This window comes from Triticum dicoccoides, chromosome 5A (genome assembly GCF_002162155.2).
Source record: "Triticum dicoccoides isolate Atlit2015 ecotype Zavitan chromosome 5A, WEW_v2.0, whole genome shotgun sequence".
Taxonomy (NCBI): domain Eukaryota; kingdom Viridiplantae; phylum Streptophyta; class Magnoliopsida; order Poales; family Poaceae; genus Triticum; species Triticum dicoccoides.
Window position 1 is genome coordinate 439031792 of NC_041388.1, and position 24610 is coordinate 439056401.

Genomic DNA, 24610 nt, shown 5'->3' on the forward strand with positions numbered 1-24610 from the left:
CACCGTTCCTTCTCGATAGGTCCTGCTCCGGAGACGTTCCAGAGTACCTGTCTGTGAAGCAGTGCCTCCCTTGTTGTTTTACCAGGCAAGCAAACCCCCTTGTTCATTTCGATAAAACCCTACTCTCTCGCTCCTGCTCTCAGTTATTGCATTAGGACAACAACGATTCATCTGCTACTTTGTGCTGCGGTAGTTGAACCCATTCCTCTGCATGACCTGTCATTGCCACAGTAAATAGTTGAAACCCACTAGCATGTGTAGGAGTTGATTGAAGCCACTGATGTGTTCCTACCATGCTATGCCTGCTATTGCTTAGAGTTGTGTCAGGTCTGGTTCATTGGGAATGAATTGGAGTGTTACGATATGTTCTGATGCTGAGAGTGAAGTGTGTGAACACGATTTGGTAAAGGTAGCGGTGAGAGGCCATGTAGGAGTACATGGTGGGTTGTCTCACTGGAACCGTCCTTAAGCCCTGAGTTCTGTGTATGTTGTCCAATGACTCGATACTACCACACATTGGGCTCCGGGCGCTCCAAGCCCTCTCGACTTATTAACCAACTTGATCTCTATCCAGGAGTCGCAACTAGTTTCTGGTGTTTGTAGGTAGTGCTATTTTTCTACCAAGTGGCACCCGGCAGGGTGGGCTTGGGACAGACTAGGCACACGTGGCCTGGTGTACCGAGTGGCACCCGGATGGTGGGCTCGGGAACCCTGCTCACATCGTTTGGGGCTGTGAGCGACACCCCGGCCGGATCTCCTTGCGGATGAAACCCGAATAGGCGATAAACCTGGACTAGAGTCTTGTGTGGTTAGTCAGGTCGTGGCCGACACCCTCGCCAGGCTTCCGCTTGAAGGTTGCCGAGATACATGACGTGTACATGGCGGTAAGTGGCGAGAGGGTGTGTGAAGAAGTACACCCCTGCAGGGTTAACATGATCTATTCGAATAGCCGGGTCCGCGGTTATGGACTTCTTGGATGCTTACATGGTACATAGACAACTTGAAGTGGATACTATAAAATGCTCAAGACAAGTGTGAGTGCTATGGATGGCCTTCTCGTAGGGAGACGGGGATCAAACCATAGTAGTGTATTGTATGGTGATTAGTGGACTCGTGTTCGTTGTTTCACCTCAAGAGTTTCTGGTAGTCGTAGAACAGGATAGCCACAGAGTCAAAGCTGGCTTGCTGCAACTAAACCCCACATTACCTCTTGATACAGATGCATGTATGATAGGATCTGATGTAAGTCTTGCTGAGTACCTTTGTACTCATGTTGCTTTATTTATGTTTTTGCAGCGGAGACTTCGGTCTTACTAGGGTTCTCATGGACTTCGACTAGTAGCTAGTACCTCAGCTACGTTCTTGATCGGATGGTGTAGATAGTCAGGCTCTTCAGCCTTTTTCATTTGTAGATGTCTATACTCAGACATGTAATGCTTCCGTTGTTGCTTGATTGCTCTGACTGTTGGGTCATGTGACCCCTGTTTGTAATAATGCTGTGACGGCTCTTCCGAGCCTTTATCTATATGAGTTGTTGAGTTATGCTGTGATGCCATGTTGTACAGCACATACTTGCATGTTATGCGTACGTGTAATGTGTATTGCTATGTGTGGGATCTGACTATCTAGTTGTTTATTCTTAGTAGCCTCTCTTACCGGGAAATGTCTCCTAGTGCTTCCACTGAGCCCTGGTAGCTTGCTACTGCTCCGGAACACTTAGGCAGGCCGACATGTGTCCTTCTTCGATCCTGTGTCTGTCCCTTCGGGGAAATGTCACGCGATGAATACCGGAGTCCTGCTAGCCCGCTACAGCCCGGTTCGCCGGAGTCCTGTTAGCCCAGTGCTACAGCCTGGATTCACTTGTTGATGACCGACACGTTCGATGCTGGGTCATGGATGCCTGTCCCTGTAAGTTAGTGCCACTTTGGGTTTACGACTAGCCATGTCAGCCCGGGCTCTTTATCATATGGATGCTAGCGACACCATCATATACATGTGCCAAAATGCGCAAACGGTCCCGGGCAAAGGTAAGGCGACACCCGTGGGGATACCGTGTGTGAGGCCGCAAAGCGATATGAGGTGTTACATGCTAGATCGATGTGGTCTTGAGTCGGGGTCCTGACAGCTTTGGTATCAGAGCCTGACTGCCTGTAGGTTTACCAAGCCTTACTGGTCGAAGTTGAGTCTAGAAATTCTTTAGTTATGTATGGGAATTGATTGTGGGTTGGAACGTAAGGCTCTTTTTACTCCTTATACCTCATGACCTTCTGATCTGAGTCCTCCTATCTTTCTCCGGGGTTAAGGAACTAGGCTTCTCTTCCATCTATCAGGATCACGTGTTACTACTCCGTAGTTCCATAGGACTGGTTGATCAGAGTCATACCCCAGTTTTGAGTATTTCCGGTGTAATCTGTTGGTATGATCTCAGAACCTTGAGTAGTGTTGATGAGTATGTTACCACCCCATTTTTCTAGTAGGTTGTCTCATTCTGAGCATTTTACTGCCGTTATGCTGCCGGATTTTCCCTAGGAGCTCGAGTGATACTAATTCCTTGTCCTACATTCTACAGTCCATAGTTGTTGCTGATTCCGTCCTTGATTCGTTTCTCAGGATGTCATCAGCCAAGCGAAGTTCCGTTGCTCGTAACCAGAACCACGGAGATGGTAGGGATGAGGATCCTCCCGACCAGCCTTCGTTGACAGAGTTCATGTTAGAGATGGAGAGGAACAAGCGTGAGTCCAACCGCTTGTTGGCACGTATCGAGAAGAACACCGCACATCAGTTCAAAGGATCTGTGACCATTCATGACTTCATCCGCTTGCACCCACCCACCTTTCATCATTCCATTGAGCCACTCGATGCAGATGACTGGCTCCGTAGCATCACCCATAAGCTGCGTTCCACGAACGTAGCTGAAGATGACAAGGTCACTTATGCCACATACCACCTGGAAGGTCCTGCTAGTCTTTGGTGGCAGAACTATGAGGCTATGCTTCCAGCTGGCCAGACTTCCACCTGGAGGGATTTCGTTGAGGCTTTTCGCGAGCATCACATCCCTGAAGCCCTCATTGATCGCAAGAGAGAAGAGTTCTGTAGTTTCACCCAGAGTAAGATGGTTGTTGATGCTTATAGCAGAGAGTTCGAGAACCTTGCCCGCTATGCCACAGAAGAAGTGTCCACGGACGCCAAGAAGCAAGCTAGGTTCCGGAAGGGTCTCAACCCCAAGTTGCGTCGTGATCTCCACCTGCATCATTGTGATACATTCCAAGCCCTTGTGAACAAGGCCATCAATGCAGAGACAGCTCAACTCACTTACGAGGAGTCTCGTAAGCACACCCGTGATTTGGGATCTTCCTCCGGTTCTAGTTCCCAGAAACGCCGGATTTGGGTTCCAAACTCCGCTCTTCCTTCCGGTTATGCACCGAGGTCATCTCATGTGGTGCCTCCTCCAGCTCAGTCGTATGTTCCACCCAGGCCTACTGGTAGACCGCTTGTCAGTGCGGGTCCCCGTCCAACCTCGGGGACTTGCTTCACATGCGGGAAGCCAGGACACTATGCACGTGATTGCTCTCAGACTAGTTATGCTCCACCCCAGCCCGAGAAGACTGTTGGCTGTATTAAGCCATCACGCAAGATGATCAGTGTTAAGTCAGCCCCCACTGAACGTGGATGTGTGCATCACGTCTCAGCTAAAGACGCTCATGATGATCCAGATGTCGTTCTTGGTACACTCCTTGTCAATTGTCACCCAGCATCAGTTCTATTTGATACTAGGGCATCTCACTCCTTCATTTCTAAAGGCTATGCTCGTTCGCACGACATGTCATTTTGTGATATGCCAACTCCGCTTGTCATCCAAACTCCTGGATCCAAATGGCAAACCTTTAGTGTAAGCCATGGTAACGAAATCCTTGTTGACAGACTTGTATTCCTTGCATCACTTGTAGCCCTCAAGTCTTCAGATATTAACATCATCTTGGGTATGGACTGGATGACAGCTCATCATGCCAAGATTGATTGTTACACAAGATCTGTTCAACTTACACACCCATCTGGCAAGTTAGTCACCGTCTCTACTAGAGTTGCAAAGCGTCAGCTCTATTCTCTTAATGCCAGCCCTCTTCCAGACCTTGAAGATATCCCGGTAGTCCGTGACTTTCCGGATGTCTTTCCAGAGGAACTGCCAGGTGTTCCACCTGACAGAGATGTAGAGTTCGTCATAGATCTTATCCCAGGAACAGCTCCAATCTCCCGGAGACCTTACAAGATGGCACCCCTAGAACTAGCCGAGCTTAAGAAACAACTCGATGAGTCCTTGCAAAAGGGTTTCATCCGTCCTAGTTCTTCTCCTTGGGCTTGCCCCGTCCTCTTTGTTAAGAAGAAAGACGGTACGGACCGGATGGTTGTAGATTATCGTCCCGTTAATTTGGTCACGATAAAGAACAAGTATCCGCTCCCCAGGATCAACGACCTGTATGATCAGCTTGCTGGATCCTCAGTCTTCTCCAAGATGGATTTGAGGTTAGGATACCACCAAATCAAAATCAGAAATGGGGACATTCCCAAGACAGCTTTTGTCACTCGTTATGGCCAGTACGAGTACACCGTCATGTCCTTTGGCCTAACCAACGCCCCAGCCACATTCTCCCGCTTGATGAACTCGATCTTCATGGAGTACTTAGATAAGTTCGTCGTGGTTTACCTCGATGATATTCTTATTTACTCGAAGAACGAGGAAGAGCATGCCGAACATCTTAGACTTGTTTTAGAAAAACTCAGAGAGCACCGCCTTTATGCCAAGTTCTCCAAGTGTGAATTTTGGTTGCCAGAAGTGACCTACCTAGGCCACGTAATCTCTGGTAAGGGCATTGCTGTCAATCCCGAGAGAGTTCAAGCCGTTCTCGATTGGACTCCACCTGAGACCGCTAAACAAGTTAGGAGCTTCCTTGGTCTAGCCAGCTATTGTCGCTGCTTTGTTGAAAACTTCTCCAAAGTAGCCAAACCCCTCACGGAACTTCTCAAGAAAGATAAAAAGTTTGAGTGGTCCCCACAGTGTGAGTACAGTTTTCAGGAACTGAAAAGGCGCCTGACCTCTGCTCCCATACTTGTGCCTCCGGATTTCACTAAAGACTTTATTATCTACTGCGACGCCTCGCGACAGGGACTAGGTTGCATTCTTATGCAGGATCGTCATGTGATTGCCTATGCATCTCGACAGTTGCATCCACATGAGGAGAATTATCCTACACATGATCTAGAGCTTGCAGCCGTAGTCTATGCACTCAAGACCTGGCGACATTACCTCCTTGGTAAACGTTGCGAGATCTACACCGATCACCAGAGTCTCAAGTATATCTTCACCCAACCGGATCTGAACCTTAGGCAAAGACGTTGGTTGGAGTTGATCACAGATTATGATCTAGGGATTACCTACACCCCAGGCAAAGCCAATGTCATGGCTGATGCGCTAAGCCGTAAATCCTATTGCAACAATCTCATGTTGCAGCAAGGCCAACCACTTCTCCATGAGGAATTCTGTAAGCTTAATCTTCACATAGCTCCTCGCGGATTCCTTTCTACCTTGGTGGCGAAACCTGATCTTGAGGATCGGATTATCGCTGCTCAAAAGCAAGACACAGGAATTTCCCGGATCAAGAGAAACATTAAGAAGGGAGTTGGTGGATGTTTCTTTATGGATGATCGTGGTGTTGTTTTCTTTGAGAATCGCTTGGTGGTTCCCAAGAATCAACATCTGCGACAATTGATTCTTAAGGAGGCGCATGAATCTCCTCTCACGATTCATCCCGGTAGTACTAAGATGTATCAGGACCTACGCCAGAGGTTCTGGTGGACTAGGATGAAGAGAGAAATCGCTCAGTTTATTGCTAACTGTGACGTTTGTCGTCGCGTTAAGGCAGAGCATCAAAGGCCTGCTGGCACCCTTCAGCCTTTAGCTATTCCTGAATGGAAATGGGATAAAGTTGGTATGGACTTCATCACCGGCTTTCCCAGGACCAAGAGAGGGAATAATGCTATCTTCGTAGTCATTGATCGTCTCTCCAAAGTGGCTCACTTCCTCCCTGTTCGAGAAAATATCACTGCTAGTCAGCTTGCTGACTTATATATTTCTCGAATAGTGTCACTTCATGGTGTTCCACTAGAGATCAATTCAGACCGTGGCAGTCTTTTCACTTCTCACTTCTGGGAGAGCTTCCAAACTGCCATGGGAACCCATCTTTCTTTCAATACCGCTTTCCACCCTCAGTCGAGTGGTCAGGTGGAACGGGTCAATCAAATTCTCGAAGACATGCTCAGAGCTTGCGTTATCTCATTCGGTATGGATTGGGAGAAATGTCTTCCTTTCGCCGAGTTTGCTTATAACAATAGCTACCAATCCAGCCTCAAGAAAGCTCCTTTTGAGGTTCTCTATGGACGAAGATGTCGAACACCTTTGAACTGGTCAGAAACCGGTGAAAGACAATTCTTTGGACCGGATATGATCCAGGAGGCAGAAGAGCAAGTTCGCATCATTCGTGAGAATTTTAAAACAGCCCAGTCTCGTCAGAAAAGTCAGTACGATCGTCATCATAAGGATATGACTTATGAGATTGGCGACCAAGCTTACCTTCGGGTTACTCCTTTGAAGGGTACCCATCGTTTCGGTATCAAGGGCAAGTTGGCTCCTCGTTACATTGGTCCTTTTCGCATTCTCGCTAAACGAGGAGAGGTTGCCTACCAGTTGGAACTACCCCCACATCTTTCTCGAGTTCATGATGTCTTCCACGTCTCTCAACTCAGGCGTTGCTTCTCGGATCCTATCCGTGGAGTGGACCACGAAACGCTCGATCTCCAAGATAACCTCACATACCGAGAGTACCCGGTTCGCATTCTTGATCAAGCAGAGCGTGTCACTCGACGTCAGAACGTCAAGTTTCTCAAAGTTCAGTGGTCTCATCATTCCGAGAGAGAAGCTACTTGGGAGCGAGAAGATCGTCTTCGACTGGAGTACCCCGCTTTCTTTCCGTCGACCCCTGAATCTCGAGACGAGATTCTGTCAAGTGGGGGCGAGTTGTCACATCCCTAGTCTGGTATGACTTAGACTAGCTAGCTATTTGTGCATCATATTTAAATTTCATTTAAATTTGAAATGAGGATTGGTGGAACCCTCAGAATCATTTTTTGAAAATGACCCAAATAAAAATTTCTCCAAAAGGGTCCAAGAAAATGCTCATGTTGCCCTCTGAAAATATTGGACAGAGATAAAAATCAAAACAATATTTTTAGGAGCTCATGGATAACTATTTTGGCCATTTGGATTAATTCGATAATTATTTGCTTTGGATATATATTGTTATATATTTGAAATATATGTCCAAAAATTATGCCATTTATAAAGAGCTCTGGAATAATATATCTAGCTCCTGCAAAAATTGGCATAAGGAAATTAAATGATTTAATATATTTATTAAATCAAACAAATGTCAGAAAATTAGAAAAGAAAACAGAAAAGGGGAGAGAGACTTACCTGGGCCACTTACCCGATCGGCCCAGCAGCTCGGCCCAGCTGACTGGCCGACGCCAGTCGTCCCCCTCCTCGCGCCAGGAGGCCAGGGGCGTGTGGCCGGCGCGTGCGCACCGTCGTGCCGCCACGGCACCTGCCTGCCTGTCCTCCCCCTCGACGCCTGGACGTCCGGAACGTCGCCACGCAGCCGCCCCGGTCCTTTTCCCCTCCCTCTCGCTCTCCCTCCTCCCTGGTTCTCTCTTCCCCGAGCGCACCCGAGCGCAGCCGCCGCCATCGCTCGCCGTTGCCATGGCCACCGGCCTCCCCTCGCCTCCCTGACATGCTTCCGAGCTCCGCCACAACCCCCTCCACCTCCTCGTCGAGCCACGAACCTCCGGACGCCCTATGTAGCCGCCATCGCCACCGTCTTCCTCCTCGGGCTCCACCGTCCGCCGACGTCGATTCGCCGTCACCAGGTCTTCCCCGACCCCGCTGTGCTGCTCTGCGTGATCGCGGTGAGCTCCGCAGCCGTTCCCCTTTCTTCTCCCCCCCGTATCCACGCCGTAGCACCGTTCCCCACCATGGCCGAAGCCTCTCGCCGCCGTCCATGTCGCCGCCGCCGTCTCGGCCCGCCTCCGCCCAAACCAAGCCTCCCTTCACGCTCCTGGTGCCACGAGGGTGCCGCCGGGCCCCTCAGGTGGCCTCCCCGTGCCCCGCAACCCGATCCCGCTCGCGCCCGAACTCCGGCCGCCGCCCTGAGCTCTGCTCCGGCGAGCTCCGCCGCCCCCGCAGCCTTCCGCGTGTTCCACTGGATGCGCGTGAGCGCGGGCTTCGCGTGGGTGGTCTCCGTCGCTCGAATGGTCGCCAGAACGGCGATCCCGAGCCCCTCCGCCGCGCTCGGCCTCGCCGGCGGCTAAACGCCGGCGAGTTGACCGGGTTTGACCCCCAGGGTCGCTGACCAGTGGGCCCGACCCCCCCCTAACCTTTTAATTAAACTAATTAACCCCTGTTAACCCCCCCTGTCACTGACGTGTGGGTCCCACACGTCAGATTTGACTTGGACAGCTGCGTTGACCGCTGATGTAGTGATGACGTCATGCTGACGCAATTATATATTTTCCGGAATTAAAATAATTCAGAAAATCCAGAAAATGATTTAAACTTCAAAAATTCATAGAAATTCAACCGTAGCTCAGATTGAAATAATTTATATATGAAAAATTATCAGAAAAATGCAACCTTTCCATCTGTACTAGTTTCATGCATGAAAAACCAACTTATACATGCTGAATATGGGAAAACACATTAGGGCATATATAAGAGACTTAATTTAGAAATGCATTTGAACCTTTGGTTCAAATGGACTTCAAACCAAATGTTTACTAGATGCATTAGCTCAACAGCATCACATCTACATGCCATGTTCATGCATCATATTGTTGCATATGATTGTGTATTGATTGCCGGCACCGTTCCTTCTCGATAGGTCCTGCTCCGGAGACGTTCCAGAGTACCTGTCTGTGAAGCAGTGCCTCCCTTGTTGTTTTACCAGGCAAGCAAACCCCCTTGTTCATTTCGATAAAACCCTACTCTCTCGCTCCTGCTCTCAGTTATTGCATTAGGACAACAACGATTCATCTGCTACTTTGTGCTGCGGTAGTTGAACCCATTCCTCTGCATGACCTGTCATTGCCACAGTAAATAGTTGAAACCCACTAGCATGTGTAGGAGTTGATTGAAGCCACTGATGTGTTCCTACCATGCTATGCCTGCTATTGCTTAGAGTTGTGTCAGGTCTGGTTCATTGGGAATGAATTGGAGTGTTACGATATGTTCTGATGCTGAGAGTGAAGTGTGTGAACACGATTTGGTAAAGGTAGCGGTGAGAGGCCATGTAGGAGTACATGGTGGGTTGTCTCACTGGAACCGTCCTTAAGCCCTGAGTTCTGTGTATGTTGTCCAATGACTCGATACTACCACACATTGGGCTCCGGGCGCTCCAAGCCCTCTCGACTTATTAACCAACTTGATCTCTGTCCAGGAGTCGCAACTAGTTTCTGGTGTTTGTAGGTAGTGCTATTTTTCTACCAAGTGGCACCCGGCAGGGTGGGCTTGGGACAGACTAGGCACACGTGGCCTGGTGTACCGAGTGGCACCCGGATGGTGGGCTCGGGAACCCTGCTCACATCGTTTGGGGCCGTGAGCGACACCCCGGCCGGATCTCCTTGCGGATGAAACCCGAATAGGCGATAAACCTGGACTAGAGTCTTGTGTGGTTAGTCAGGTCGTGGCCGACACCCTCGCCAGGCTTCCGCTTGAAGGTTGCCGAGATACATGACGTGTACATGGCGGTAAGTGGCGAGAGCGTGTGTGAAGAAGTACACCCCTGCAGGGTTAACATGATCTATTCGAATAGCCGGGTCCGCGGTTATGGACTTCTTGGATGCTTACATGGTACATAGACAACTTGAAGTGGATACTATAAAATGCTCAAGACAAGTGTGAGTGCTATGGATGGCCTTCTCGTAGGGAGACGGGGATGAATCCATAGTAGTGTATTGTATGGTGATTAGTGGACTCGTGTTCGTTGTTTCACCTCAAGAGTTTCTGGTAGTCGTAGAACAGGATAGCCACAGAGTCAAAGCTGGCTTGCTGCAACTAAACCCCACATTACCTCTTGATACAGATGCATGTATGATAGGATCTGATGTAAGTCTTGCTGAGTACCTTTGTACTCATGTTGCTTTATTTATGTTTTTGCAGCGGAGACTTCGGTCTTACTAGGGTTCTCATGGACTTCGACTAGTAGCTAGTACCTCAGCTACGTTCTTGATCGGATGGTGTAGATAGTCAGGCTCTTCAGCCTTTTTCATTTGTAGATGTCTGTACTCAGACATGTAATGCTTCCGCTTGTTGCTTGATTGCTCTGACTGTTGGGTCATGTGACCCCTGTTTGTAATAATGCTGTGACGGCTCTTCCGAGCCTTTATCTATATGAGTTGTTGAGTTATGCTGTGATGCCATGTTGTACAGCACATACTTGCATGTTATGCGTACGTGTAATGTGTATTGCTATGTGTGGGATCTGACTATCTAGTTGTTTATTCTTAGTAGCCTCTCTTACCGGGAAATGTCTCCTAGTGCTTCCACTGAGCCCTGGTAGCTTGCTACTGCTCCGGAACACTTAGGCAGGCCGGCATGTGTCCTTCTTCGATCATGTGTCTGTCCCTTCGGGGAAATGTCACGCGATGAATACCGGAGTCCTGCTAGCCCGCTACAGCCCGGTTCGCCGGAGTCCTGTTATCCCAATGCTACAGCCTGGATTCACTCGTTTATGACCGACACGTTCGATGCTGGGTCATGGATGCCTGTCCCTGTAAGTTAGTGCCACTTTGGGTTTACGACTAGCCATGTCAGCCCGGGCTCTTTATCATATGGATGCTAGCGACACCATCATATACGTGTGCCAAAATGCGCAAATGGTCCCGGGCAAAGGTAAGGCGACACCCGTGGGGATACCGTGCGTGAGGCCGCAAAGCGATATGAGGTGTTACATGCTAGATCGATGTGGTCTTGAGTCGGGGTCCTGACAGGTGGGCCCCTATGCAACAAACACAAGCATCGAAGTACCAATGATAATACCGAAGACACGGCGGTCAACGCCGGATTCAGCGGCTCTAAATCCAGTCAACGGAAGAGGCCATTCAGAAAGAATAAAGATGGTTCATCTAGCCTGGACCGAATACTCGATCGACCTTGCCAGATCCATGGCACCCCCGACAAGCCTGCCAACCATACCAAAAGAAGTTGTTGGGTCAAATAGGCCAGTAAGCTGAACACCGAACATAAGGAGAAGGGGCCGCCCAGCAAGGACGACGACGAGGAGCCTCACCCACCGAATACAGGGGGACATAAGAAATTTCCCCCCGAAGTCAAGACGGTGAATATGATATATGCTACTCACATCCCCAAGAGGGAGCACAAGCGCGCTCTAAGGGACGTCTATGCGGTAGAGCCAGTCGCCCCAAAATTCAACCCATGGTGAGCCTGCCCGATCACTTTCGATTGCAGAGACCATCCGACTAGTATCCGTCACGGAGGTTCGGCCGCATTGGTCCTCAACCCAATTATCGATGGATTCCACCTCACGCGAGTTCTCATGGATGGCGGCAGCAGCCTTAACCTACTCTATCAGGACATGGTGCGCAAAATGGGTATCGACCCGTCAAGAATCAAACCCACCAAAACTACCTTTAAAGGAGTAATTCCTGGTGTAGAGGCCCGCTGCACGGGCTCAATCACATTGGAAGTCGTCTTCGGCTCGCCAGACAACTTCCGAAGCGAAGACTTGATCTTGGACATCATCCCCTTCCGCAGTGGCTATCATGCACTGCTTGGACGAACCACGTTCTCTCGCTTCAATGCGATCCCGCATTATGCATACCTCAAACTGAAGATGCCCGGACAACATGGTGTTATAACAGTCAATGGAAACATGGAGCGCTCCCTCTGTACTGAGGAGCACACCGCGGCACTTGCAGCGGAAGTCCAGGGCGGCCTGATTACGCCAAATACTACATTGGCAGTTAAGCCCCTAGACATTGTTAAACGCGTCCGGACTAGCCTGCAGAGCGATAGTCCAGCTCGTCCGGAGCTCGATTAGCAGTTCGGCCTCCATCCTAGCCCCAACTGAATTGTGGCATGTGTACCACGCGTACATAACTACGCACTAAAGATACCATGTGCAAAGATGGAGGCATATTAAAGATAAAATCCACAATACGGCTTGACCCTATGTGGACCCTCTTATTATTTTTTCCTTATTTTTATTTTTGCAGGTCTCATACAAACCACGTCATCTTTTGATGATACCAAGGGCACCTTTTCTAGTCCCTTTATGAAAACCCGATCATTGATCCTCTTGAAGGATCACACACCAAGGAGCAAAGCGGCGCAACACTGCGGTAGAATATCTAAAGGATCTTTAAAGATCGCATCTTCCTTTCTCCGAACCTCACAACTTTCCCTTGTGCCGGGCATGTGAAATATCCTCAATGCTTATCGCATTAGTTGTACAAATATGTTTTGACGTATCAATCAGACTATAATGAAAACAGTTTTTTCGCCCAACCTATTCGGTACTGTCTTATCTACTAATATGTACTCCCTCTTTTTCGTCTGATTTTCATGTACACCTCAGTACGACTTAAATTGCTAGGGGCTCCAGCCATGTACATCTCTTAAAATAAAAGTCCGAACACCTTTTTAGTAGAATTCGACATCCCGAATATAGCAATATATATGCAACGGCTCCGAATCATGTCTTTGGTCAATAGTTGGGTTGCCCGGCTCCTGTGTTTACTGCCTTATGTTCCGCTCGTTCGGCTAGGGTAGTAAAGGGAGAACTATTGCGATTGTGTTTCTGGTTAATCCGGATAAACACCTCAGTAGAGAAAGCCGAAAACTGACTTCATGATGCGGTGAGAGCTGGTCAGCTATTCGGTGACTAAGTATAAATCTCTTGCAAATTTTTCCACACTATGCGAAGGACCGGTCTCCACCCGATCAGGCGTCTATAGCACCCAAGCTCGGATAATCGAACAATACCAGGGGCTGTGCCTATAACCTCATTGTCAAACTCCTATGGCTAAGTGAGAGAAATAAAGTCACATAGTCTGATTGCCTGGTTTCCTGCACTAACACCTCCTTCAAGGACCACGCTGGTTGGGTCAAGTGTGTCTATGTGCCATTCCGAACACCCCCGTACTACCTACGTGGGGGCTGAAGCCGACGACTGGCTAACTCTTAGATATTGTAAACAACCGCATAGGAGGAGAAGAATTAAAGGTAAAACAAGCAAAATATTATACATAAGTCTTGTTTCAGAATACAAAGTTCGGGCAGCATGGATACATTCATTCAAAAATAATGTCCTTCAAACATTGGCCCTCTACAATGCGGGAACCTTCAAAGACTTCATCAAAATACCGCTCCAGCGTGCGGTGCTCCTTGCCTGCGGGCAGTCCCTCGGTTGCCAGCTTGACGGCGTTTATCTTTGCCCACTGTACCTTGACACGGGCGAAGGCCATCTGGGCACCTTCGATACAGACCGACCGCTTTATGGCATCCAGCCGGGGGCAGGCACTGGCTAGCCGCTTCACGAGCTCGAAGTAGCTGCTGGGTATGGGCTCGGTGGGCCTAAGAGAGTCCTGGATTAAGGGGTCCTCGGGCGTCCGGCCTGTGTGGCATGGGCCAGACTATTGTGCCATGAAGATACAAGATAGAAGAATTCTTCCCGTGTCCGGTTGGGACTCTCCACTGCGTGGAAGGCAAGCTAGGCGTCCGGATGAATTATTTCCTTTCTCAGTAACCGACTTTGTATAACCCTAGGCCCCTCCGGTGTCTATATAAACCGGACGGTTTAGTCCATAGGGACAATCATAATCGTACAGGCTAAACTTCTAGGGTTTAGCTACAACGATCTCGTGGTAGATCAACTCTTGTAATCTTCATCCTCATCAATATCAATCAAGCAGGACATAGGGTATTACCTCCATCAAGAGGGCCCAAACCTGGGTAAAACATCATGTCCCCTGCCTCTTGTTACCATCAACATTAGACGCACAGTTCGGAACCCCCTACCCGAGATCTGCTGGTTTTGACACCGACATTGGTGCTTTCATTGAGAGTTCCTCTGTGACGTCGAAGACAAGATCGATGGCTCGCCTTGTTATCAAGGACAGTATCACCTCCGGAGGAGCCTTGGCTTCAGGCCAAACCCTCCGGCTGGGCGGCTTTACCATGACCGCCCGCCCGGTCGTTAAGCCGACGATGACTTCTCGGGTCATCAAAAATTGCCTCCGTGTTGACTCCAAATACTCCAAATGGATGGATCCGACGGAGTTGTTATCTTTAAACGAACTCCTGGATCGCATCGCCGCCTTGGGGGTCGCTACAGACTACGATCGGATTGGGCTTAAACCCGATCAGAGAGAAATCAAATCTCGGCCGACCACCCATCAGATAGCGGCAGTAGAGGAGCAAATCAACAACTCTTCCTCTATATTGAGGACGAACTATGTTCGGATTTCTGAACTCAAAGAGTCGGATACCCGTCCGTGGAACGACACGCCCTGTTCTACGAACCTAGAATCGGACGGTGGACCTGAAAAATCAGTTGATATCCCGTAGCCCGAACTAGTAAGCTCGGAAGTTTCTCAAACTTCGAATCCCAAATTGGGCCAGGGTTCAGATTTAAAGCCACCCGCCCACCCAGATATGTGTGATCTCATGTACATACATCAACAGTCTTAGGAAACAGTCCATCACTTTTGGGCCAGATTCCTCCTTGTCAAAGACAAGATTAAAGATTGTCGCGACGAAGACGTGATCGCAGTATTCTGGAATAATTGCACGGACGAAGGAATCCTCAGCGCCATCAACCACCGTCGCGTATTACACTTCGCTGACTTGGCAACCATAGTACAGAAGTACTGTGCAATGGAAAGCGCCTGGAAAACTCAGGCAGCTCGCTGGAAACCACCGGTTTCCACTCAACCCCTCTTCCGGGCAAAAAGGATGCACCTTCGCAGGGCGCCCGACCCAATAGTAAAGAAATCTAAGCCCATCACGGTGCACGAAACCGTTCTGGAGGGATGGCTCGATAGGCCATGCAAAATACACACAACACCGGATACCATACCAACCCATAGCCTTAGACCATGTTGGATACTCCGGCAAGTGGCCAAGAGCGGCGAGGATATCCTCACCAAAAGAATCTCAGAGCAACACCCCGGGAAGATAACGACCTCAGCGTACTACGGTCTTCGAGACTTTTGCTTCAAACAATCGGCGCAAAAGGGCCTTCCGCGACCTCCCCAAAGTCTACCAAGTCGTAGCAATAAACCACTGGAACGACACGGCCATAACTTTCAATGCTACTAACGAACCAAAATTCCGGACAGTCTGGGCACCAGCCGCCTTGGTCCTCAATCCAATTGTGGACGGTTTTCAGCTCACCAAAGAGATCATGGACGGCGGTAGCGGACTAAACCTCATCTACGAGGACACACTCAACAAAATGGAAATAGACAGGAGCCGCATCGGGCAAAGTAGCACGACCTTCCAAGGAATCATCCCCAGTCGGGAGGCGCAATGCGCGGGAAAAATCATGCTCGATGTGGTATTCGGCATGTCGGAGAACTATCGGTCCGAAGAGATAACCTTCCAAGTGGCCCCTTTCAACAATGGATATGAAGCCCTGTTGGGGCGAGACACATTCACACGCTTTCAAGCTATACCTCATTATGGGTATATGAAGCTCAAGATGCCCGGGCCCAATGGTATTATCACTCTTGCTAGTGATCCGTACATAGCCCTCCGCGCCGAAAAAAAACAGCATCCCTGGCCCTCGAGGCACTGTCTGAGGCCCTCGCGACCGAAGAGTTAACCGATCTACGCTCTACGGTGGATAGGGACGACGTAATCCTTGATAAGCGTCCCAAATCCACCTCCTTCAAACCAGCAGATGAAATAGCCAAATTTCAAGTCCACCGGACGGACCCCAAGAAGACAGCTTCCATTGGGGCACAGCTGGACCCCAACAGTTGACGCCGCAGCGCGAACATTCCTGCGCGAGAATTGGGACATATTTGCCTGGCACCCTTTTGATATGCTAGGAATCCCACGCAGGCTGGCCGAACACAGCCTCAATATATTGAAGGGATATAAGCCGGTCAAGCAAACACTGCGACGCTTTTCCGAACCTAAACGACAAGCCATGGGGGAGGAGTTAGCCAAGTTAATCAAGGCTGGATTCATCAGAGAAATAAAACACCCGGACTGTCTAGCAAACCTGGTGATGGTGCCAAAGAAGGATAAATCCTGGCGCTTGTGCGTCGATTTCAAAGACCTCAATAAGGCTTGCCCTAAGGATCCCTTCCCCTCCCCCACATCGATCAGATTATGGATGCAACTGCAGGACACGACTCACTGTGTTTCCTCGATGCATACTCCGGATACCATCAAATCAAAATGAAGGAGTCCGATCAAGCCGCAACGGCATTCATCACCCCATACGGACCTTTCTGCTTCAACACTATGCCCTCTGGGCTTAAAAACGTGGGTGCCACCTGCCAATGCATGATTCAAACATGCCTGGAAAAACAAATCGGCAAGACAGTTGAAGCATATGAGGATGACGTCGTCATCAAGACTAAGCACGCCGAGTCGTTAATAGACGACTTGCGTCTCACATTCGACAATCTCCGGACATATGACATCAAGCTCAATCCGGAAAAATGTGTTTTCGGCGTTCCCACCGGAAAACTGCTGGGCTTCATCATTTCCAATAGAGGAATTGAGGCAAATCCGGCCAAAATCTGAACTTTGTCACAATTGGCTACACCAAGGACCTTAAACAGGTCCAAAAACTAGCCGAATGCATGGCAGCCTTAAGCCGCTTTATCTCCAGACTAGGAGAAAAATCATTGCCACGTTATCGCCTGCTCTGATGTACCGACCACTTCGAGTGGATGGAAGCAGCAACAGCCAGACTGGAGGAAATAAAAGCTCCTTTAGCGAGCAACCCAATCCTGGTGGTTTTCCCCAAAGAGGAAGGGATGATGCAGCAAAGTAGCATAAGTATTTCCCTCAGTTTTTGAGAACCAAGGTATCAATCCAGTAGGAGGCTACACGCGAGTCCCTCGTACCTGCACAAAACAAATAAATCCTCGCAACCAACGCAAATAGGGGTTGTCAATCCCTATACGTCCACTTACGAGAGTGAGATCTAATAGATATGATAAGATAATATTTTTGGTATTTTTATGATAAAGATGCAAAGTAAAAGAAAAAGGAAATAACTAAGTATTGGTAGATTAATATGATGAAGATAGACCCGGGGGCCATAGGTTTCACTAGTGGCTTCTCTCGAGAGCATAAGTATTCTACGGTGGGTGAACAAATTACTGTTGAGCAATTAACAGAATTGAGCATAGTTATGAGAATATCTAGGTATGATCATGTATATAGCCATCACGTCCGAGACAAGTAGACCGACTCCTGCCTGCATCTACTATTACTCCACTCATCGACCGCTATCCAGCATGCATCTAGAGTATTAAGTTAATGAAAACAGAGTAACGCCTTAAGCAAGATGACATGATGTAGAGGGATAAACTCATGCAATATGATGAAAACACCATCTTGTTATCCTCGATGGCAACAATACAATACGTGCCTTGCTGCCCCTACTGTCTCTAGGAAAGGACACAACCCAAAGCTAAGCACTTCTGCCATTGCAGGAAAGATCAATCTAGTAGGCCAAACCAAACTGATAATTCGAAGAGACTTGCAAAGATAACCAATCATACATAAAAGAATTCAGAGAAGATTGAAATATTACTTATAGATAGACTTGATCATAAACCCACAATTCATCGTTCTCAACAAACACAACGCAAAAAGAAGATTACATCGAATAGATCTCCACAAGAGAGGGGGAGAACTTTGTATTGAGATCCAAAAAGAGGGAAGAAGCCATCTAGCTACTAACTATGGACCCGTAGGTCTGAAGTAAACTACTCACACTTCATCGGAGAGGCTATGGTGTTGATGTAAAAGCCCTCCGTGATCGATGCCCCCTCCGGCGGAGCTCCGGAATAGGCCCCAAGATGGGATCTCATGGATACAGAAAGTTGCGGCGGTGGAATTAGGGTTTTGGCTCCGTATCTGATCGTTTGGGGGTACGTAGGTATATATAGGAGGAAGGAGTACATCGGTGGAGCAACATGGGGCCCACGAGTGTGGAGGGCGCGCCTGGGGGAGGTAGGCGCGCCCCCTACCTCGTGGCCTCCTCTTTTGTGTCTTGACATAGGGTCCAAGTCTCCTGGGTCTTGTTCGTTGAGAAAATCACGTTCTCGAAGGTTTCATTCCGTTTGATATTCCTTTTCTTCGAAACCCTAAAATAGGAAAAAACAGCAATTATGGGTTGTGCCTCCGGTTAATAGGTTAGTCCCAAAAATAATATAAAAGTGGATAATAAAGCCCAATAATGTCCAAAATAGTAGGTAATATAGCATGGAGCAATCAAAAATTATAGATACGTTGGAGACGTATCAAGCATCCCCAAGCTTAATTCCTGCTCGTTCTCGAGTAGGTAAATCATAAAAACAGAATATTTAATGCGGAGTGCGACTTGGCATAATTTTAATGTAATTCTTCTTAATTGTTGTATGAATATTCAAATCCGAAAGATTCAAGACAAAAGTTCATATTGACATAAAAATAATAATACTTCAAGCATACTAACTAAGCAATTATGTCTTCTCAAAATAACATGGCTAAAGAAAGTTATCCCTACAAAATCTTATAGTGTGGCTATGCTCCATCTTCACCACACAAAGTATTTAAATCATGCACAACCCCGATGACAAGCCAAGCAATTGTTTCATACTTTTGACATTCTCAAAACTTTTTCAATCTTCACGCAATACATGAGCGCGAGCCATGGATATAGCACTATAGGTGGAATAGAGTGGTGGTTGTGGAGAAGACAAAAAGGGAGAAGATAGTCTCACATCAACTAGGTGTATCAATGGGCTATGAGATGCCCATCAATAGATATCAATGTGAGTGAGTAGGGATTGCCATGCAACAGATGCACTAGAGCTATAAGTATTTGAAAGCTCAACAAAAGAAACTAAGTGGGTGTGCATCCAACTTGCTTGCTCATGAAGACCTAGGGCATTTTGAGGAAGCCCGTCATTGGAATATACAAGCCAAGTTCTATAAAAAAAATCCCACTAGTATATGAAAGTGACAACATAGGAGACTCTCTATCATGAAGATCATGGTGCTACTTTGAAGCACAAGTGTGGTAAAAGGATAGTAGCATTGTCCCTTCTCTCTTTTTCTCTCATTTTTTTATTTGGGACTTTTCTCTCTTTTTTATGGCCTCTTTTTTTCGTCCGGAGTCTCATCCCGACTTGTGGGGGAATCATAGTCTCCATCATCCTTTCCTTACTGGGACAATGCTCTAATAATGATGATCATCACACTTTTATTTTCTTACAACTCAAGAATTACAACTTGATACTTAGAACAAGATATGACTCTATATGAATGCCTCTGGCGGTGTACCGGGATATGCAGTGACTCATGAGTGACAAGTATGAAAGAATTATGAACGGTGGCTTTGCCACAAATATGATGTCAACTACATGATCATGCTAAGCAATATGAAAATGATGGAGTGTGTCATAATAAACGGAAAGGTGGAAAGTTGCATGGCAATATATCTCGGAATGGCTATGGAAATGCGATGATAGGTAGGTATGGTGGCTGTTTTGAGGAAGGTATATGGTGGGTGTATGATACCGGCGAAAAGTGCGCGGTATTAGAGAGGCTAGCAATGGTGGAAGGGTGAGAGTGCGTATGATCCATGGACTCAACATTAGTCATAAAGAACTCATATACTTATTGCGAAAATCTACAAGTTATCAAAGAAAAGTATTACGAGCATGCTCCTAGGGGGATATATTGGTAGGAAAATACCATCGCTCGTCCCCGACCGCCACTCATAAGGAAGACAATCAATAAATAAATCATGCTCCGACTTCATCACATAACGGTTCACCATATGTGCATGCTACGGGAGTCACAAGCTTCAACACAAGTATTTCTCAAATTCACAACTACTCAACTAGCCGGGCCATGGATATAGCACTATGGGTGGAATAGAGTATAATGATGGGGGTCATGTGCAGAAGACAAAAAAGGAGAAAGTCTCACATCAACAAGGCTAATCAATGAGCTATGGAGATGCTCATCGATTGATGTTAATGCAAGGAGTAGGGATTGCCATGCAACGGATGCACTAGAGCTATAAATGTATGAAAGCTCAACAAAAGAAACTAGTGGATGTGCATCCAACTTGCTTGCTCACGAAGACCTAGGGCACTTGAGGAGGCCCATTGTTGGAATACACAAGCCAACTTCTATAATGAAAAATTCCCACTAGTATATGAAAGTGACAAAACAAGAGACTCTCTATCATGAAGATCATGGTGCTACTTTAAAGCACAAGTGTGGAAAAAAGATAGTAGCATTGTCCCTTTTCATTTCTCTTTTTTTGGGTCTTCTTTTTTTATTTGGCCTTTCTCTTTTTTATTGGGACAATGCTCTATTAAATGATGATCATCACACTTCTATTTATTTACAACTCAATGACTACAACTCGATACTAGAAAAAGGTATAACTCTATATGAATGCCTTCGGCGGTGTACCGGGATATGCAATGAACCAAGAGTGACATGTATGAAAGAATTATCAACGGTGGCTTTGCCACAAATACTATGTCAACTACATGATCATGCTAATCAATATGACAATGATGAATGTGTCATGATAAACATGATGCTGGAAAGTTGCATGGCAATATATCTCGGAATGGCTATGGAAATGCCATAATAGGTAGGTATGGTGGCTGTTTTGAGGAAGATATAAGGAGGTTAATGTGTGAAAGAGCATATCATATCACGGGGTTTGGATGCACCGGCGAAGTTTGCACCAACTCTCAATGTGAGAAAGGGCAATGCACGGTACCGAAGAGGCTAGCAATGATGGAAGGGTGAGAGTGCGTATAATCCATGGACTCAACATTAGTCATAAAGAACTCACATACTTATTGCAAAAATCTACAAGTCATCAAAAACCAAGCACTGCACGCATGCTCCTAGGGGGATAGATTGGTAGGAAAAGACCATCGCTCGTCCCCGACCGCCACTCATAAGGAGGACAATCAAAGAACACCTCATGTTTCAAATTTGTTACATAACGTTTACCATACGTGCATGCTACGGAACTTGCAAACTTCAACAGAAGTATTTCTCAAATTCACAACTACTCAACTAGCACAACTTTAATATCACTACCTCCATATCTCAAAACAATCATCAAGCATCAAACTTCTCTTAGTATTCAAAACACTCATAAGAAAGTTTTTACTAATCTTGAATACCTAGCATATTAGGATTATTTAAGCAAATTACCATGCTATTTAAGAATCTCAAAATAATCTAAGTGAAGCATGAGAGATCAATAGTTTCTATAAAACAAATCCACCACCGTGCTCTAAAAGATATAAGTGAAGTACTAGAGCAAAACTATATAACTCAAAAGATATAAGTGAAGCACATAGAGTATTCTAATATTTTCTGAATCATGTGTGTCTCTCTCAAAAGGTGTGTACAGAAAATATGATTGTGGTAAACTAAAAAGCAAAGACTCAAATCATACAAGACGCTCCAAGCAAAACACATATCATGTGGTGAATAAAAATATAGCTCCAAGTAAAGTTACCGATAGAAGTAGACGAAAGAGGGGATGCCTTCCGGGGCATCCCCAAGCTTTGGCTTTTAGGTGTCCTTAGATTATCTTGGGGGTGCCATGGGCATCCCCAAGATTAGGCTCTTGCCACTCCTTGTTCCATATTCCATCAAATCTTTACCCAAAACTTGAAAACTTCACAAAACATAACTCAAAGTAGAAAATCTCGTGAGCTCCGTTAGCGAAAGAAAACAAAAGACCACTTCAAGGTACTGTAATTAACTCATTATTTATTTATCTTGGTGTTAAACCTACTGTATTACAACTTCTCTATGGTTTATAAACTATTTTACTTGCCATAGATTCATCAAAATAAGCAAACAACAAATGAAAAACAGAATCTGTCAAAAACAGAACAGTCTGTAGTAATCTGTAGCTAGCGCAAGATCTGGAACCCCAAAAATTCTAAAATCAATTTCTGGACGTGAGGAATTTATATATTAATCATATGAAAAAATAATTAACCAAATATAACTTTACAAATTAAAATGACAGCAGTTCTCGTGAGCGATAAAGTTTCTGTTTTTACAGCAAGTTCAACAAGACTTTCCCCAAGTCTTCCCAACGGTTCTACTTGGCACAAACACTAATTAAACACAAAAAACACAACCAAAGCAGAGTCTATATAAATTATTTATTACTAATCAGGAGCAAAAAGCAAGGAATAAAAATAAAATTGGGTTGCCTCCCAACAAGCGCTATCTTTTAATGCCCCTAGCTAGGCATAACAAGCAAGGATAGATCTAGGTATTGCCATCTTTGGTAGGCAATCCATAAGCGGCTCTCATAATAGATTCATAAGGTAATTTAATTTTCTTTCTAGGAAAGTGTTCCATGCCTTTCGTTAACGGAAATTGGAATCTAACATTTCCTTCCTTCATATCAATAATTGCACCAATCATTCTCAGGAAAGGTCCACCAAGAATAATAGGACATGAAGGATTGCAATCTATGTCAAGAACAATAAAATCTACGGGCACATAATTCCTATTTGCAACAATAAGAACATCATTGATTCTTCCCGTAGGTTTCTTAATAGTGGAATCCGCAAGGTGCAAATTTAGAGAGCAATCATCAAAATCGCGAAACCTAACAAATCACACAAAGTCTTCGGAATCGTGGAAACACTAGCACCCAAATCACATAAAGCATAGAATTCATGATCTTTAATTTTAATTTTAATAGTTGGTTCCCACTCATCATAAAGTTTTTCTAGGGATAGAAACTTCCAACTCAAGTTTTTCTTCATAAGATTGCATCAAAGCATCAACGATATGTTTAGTAAACGCTTTATTTTGACTATAAGCGTGAGGAGAATTTAGCACGGATTGCAACAAGGAAATACAATCAATCAAAGAGCAATTTTCATAATTGAATTCCTTGAAATCCAAAATAATGGGTTTAGCAACATCTAGGGTTATAATTTCTTCAATCCCACTTTTATCAATTTTAGCATCAAGATCTAAATACTCTGAATTCTTAGAACGCCTTCTAGGTAAAGGTGGTTCATATTCAGTCCCATCATTATCAAGATTCATATTGCAAAACAAAGATTTAATAGGGGACACATCAATAACTTTTAGATCTTCATATTTATTTTCATAGGAACTAGAAGAGCACGCTTTTATAAAGGCATCTTTCTTAGCACGCATCCTAGCGGTTCTTTCTTTGCACTCATCAATGGAAATTCTCATGGCTTTGAGAGACTCATTGATATCATGCTTAGGTGGAATAGATCTAAGTTTCAAAGAATCAACATCAAGAGCAATTCTATCAACGTTCCTAGCCAACTCATCAATCATAAGCAATTTTTCTTCTATCAAAGCATTGAAATTCTTTTGCGAAGTAATAAATTCTTTAATATTAGATTCAAAATCAGAGGGCATCTTATTATAATTTCCATAAGAATTGTTGTAGGAATTACCATAATTATTAGAGGGATTACTAGGATAAGGCCTAGGATTAAAATTTCCTCTATACGCGTTGTTACCAAAATTGTTCCTACCAACAAAATTCACATCCATAGATTCATTATTATTCTCAATCAAAGTAGACAAGGGCATATCATTGGGATAAGAAGAAACACTTTTACTAGCAAATAATTTCATAAGTTCATCCATCTTTCCACTCAAAACATTAATTTCTTCTATCGCATGCACCTTTCTATTAGTAGATCTTTCAGTATGCCATTGAGAATAATTAACCATAATATTATCTAGGAGTTTAGTAGCTTCTCCTAAAGTGATTTCCATAAAAGTGCCTCCCACGGCAGAATCTAAAACATTTCTAGAAGCAAAATTCAATCCGGCATAATTTTTTTGAATAATCATCCACAAATTCAAACCATGAGTGGGGCAATTATGTATCATTAATCTCATTCTCTCCCAAGCTTGTGCAACATGTTCATGATCAATTTTCTTAAAATTCATAATATCGTTTCTAAGAGAGATGATCTTAGCGGGAGGAAAATACTTAGAGATAAAAGCATCTTTGCACTTATTCCATGAATCAATACTATTTTTAGGCAAAGACGAAAATCAAGATTTAGCACGATCTCTAAGTGAAAAAGGAAATATCTTCAATTTAACAATATCATTATCCACATCTTTCTTCTTTTGCATATCACACAAATCAATGAAGCTATTAAGATGGGTAGCGGCATCTTCACTAGGAAGGCCGGAAAACAGATCTTTCATGACAAGATTCAGCAAAGCAGTATT

General features: G+C 45.7%; 1 pseudogene; it reads right to left on the reverse strand.

Annotated features, from left to right (window-relative positions):
• Positions 1 to 13590, reverse strand: part of LOC119299730 — a 34345-nt pseudogene extending 20755 nt beyond the window's left edge.
• Between the last annotated feature and the right edge of the window lie 11020 nt (positions 13591 to 24610).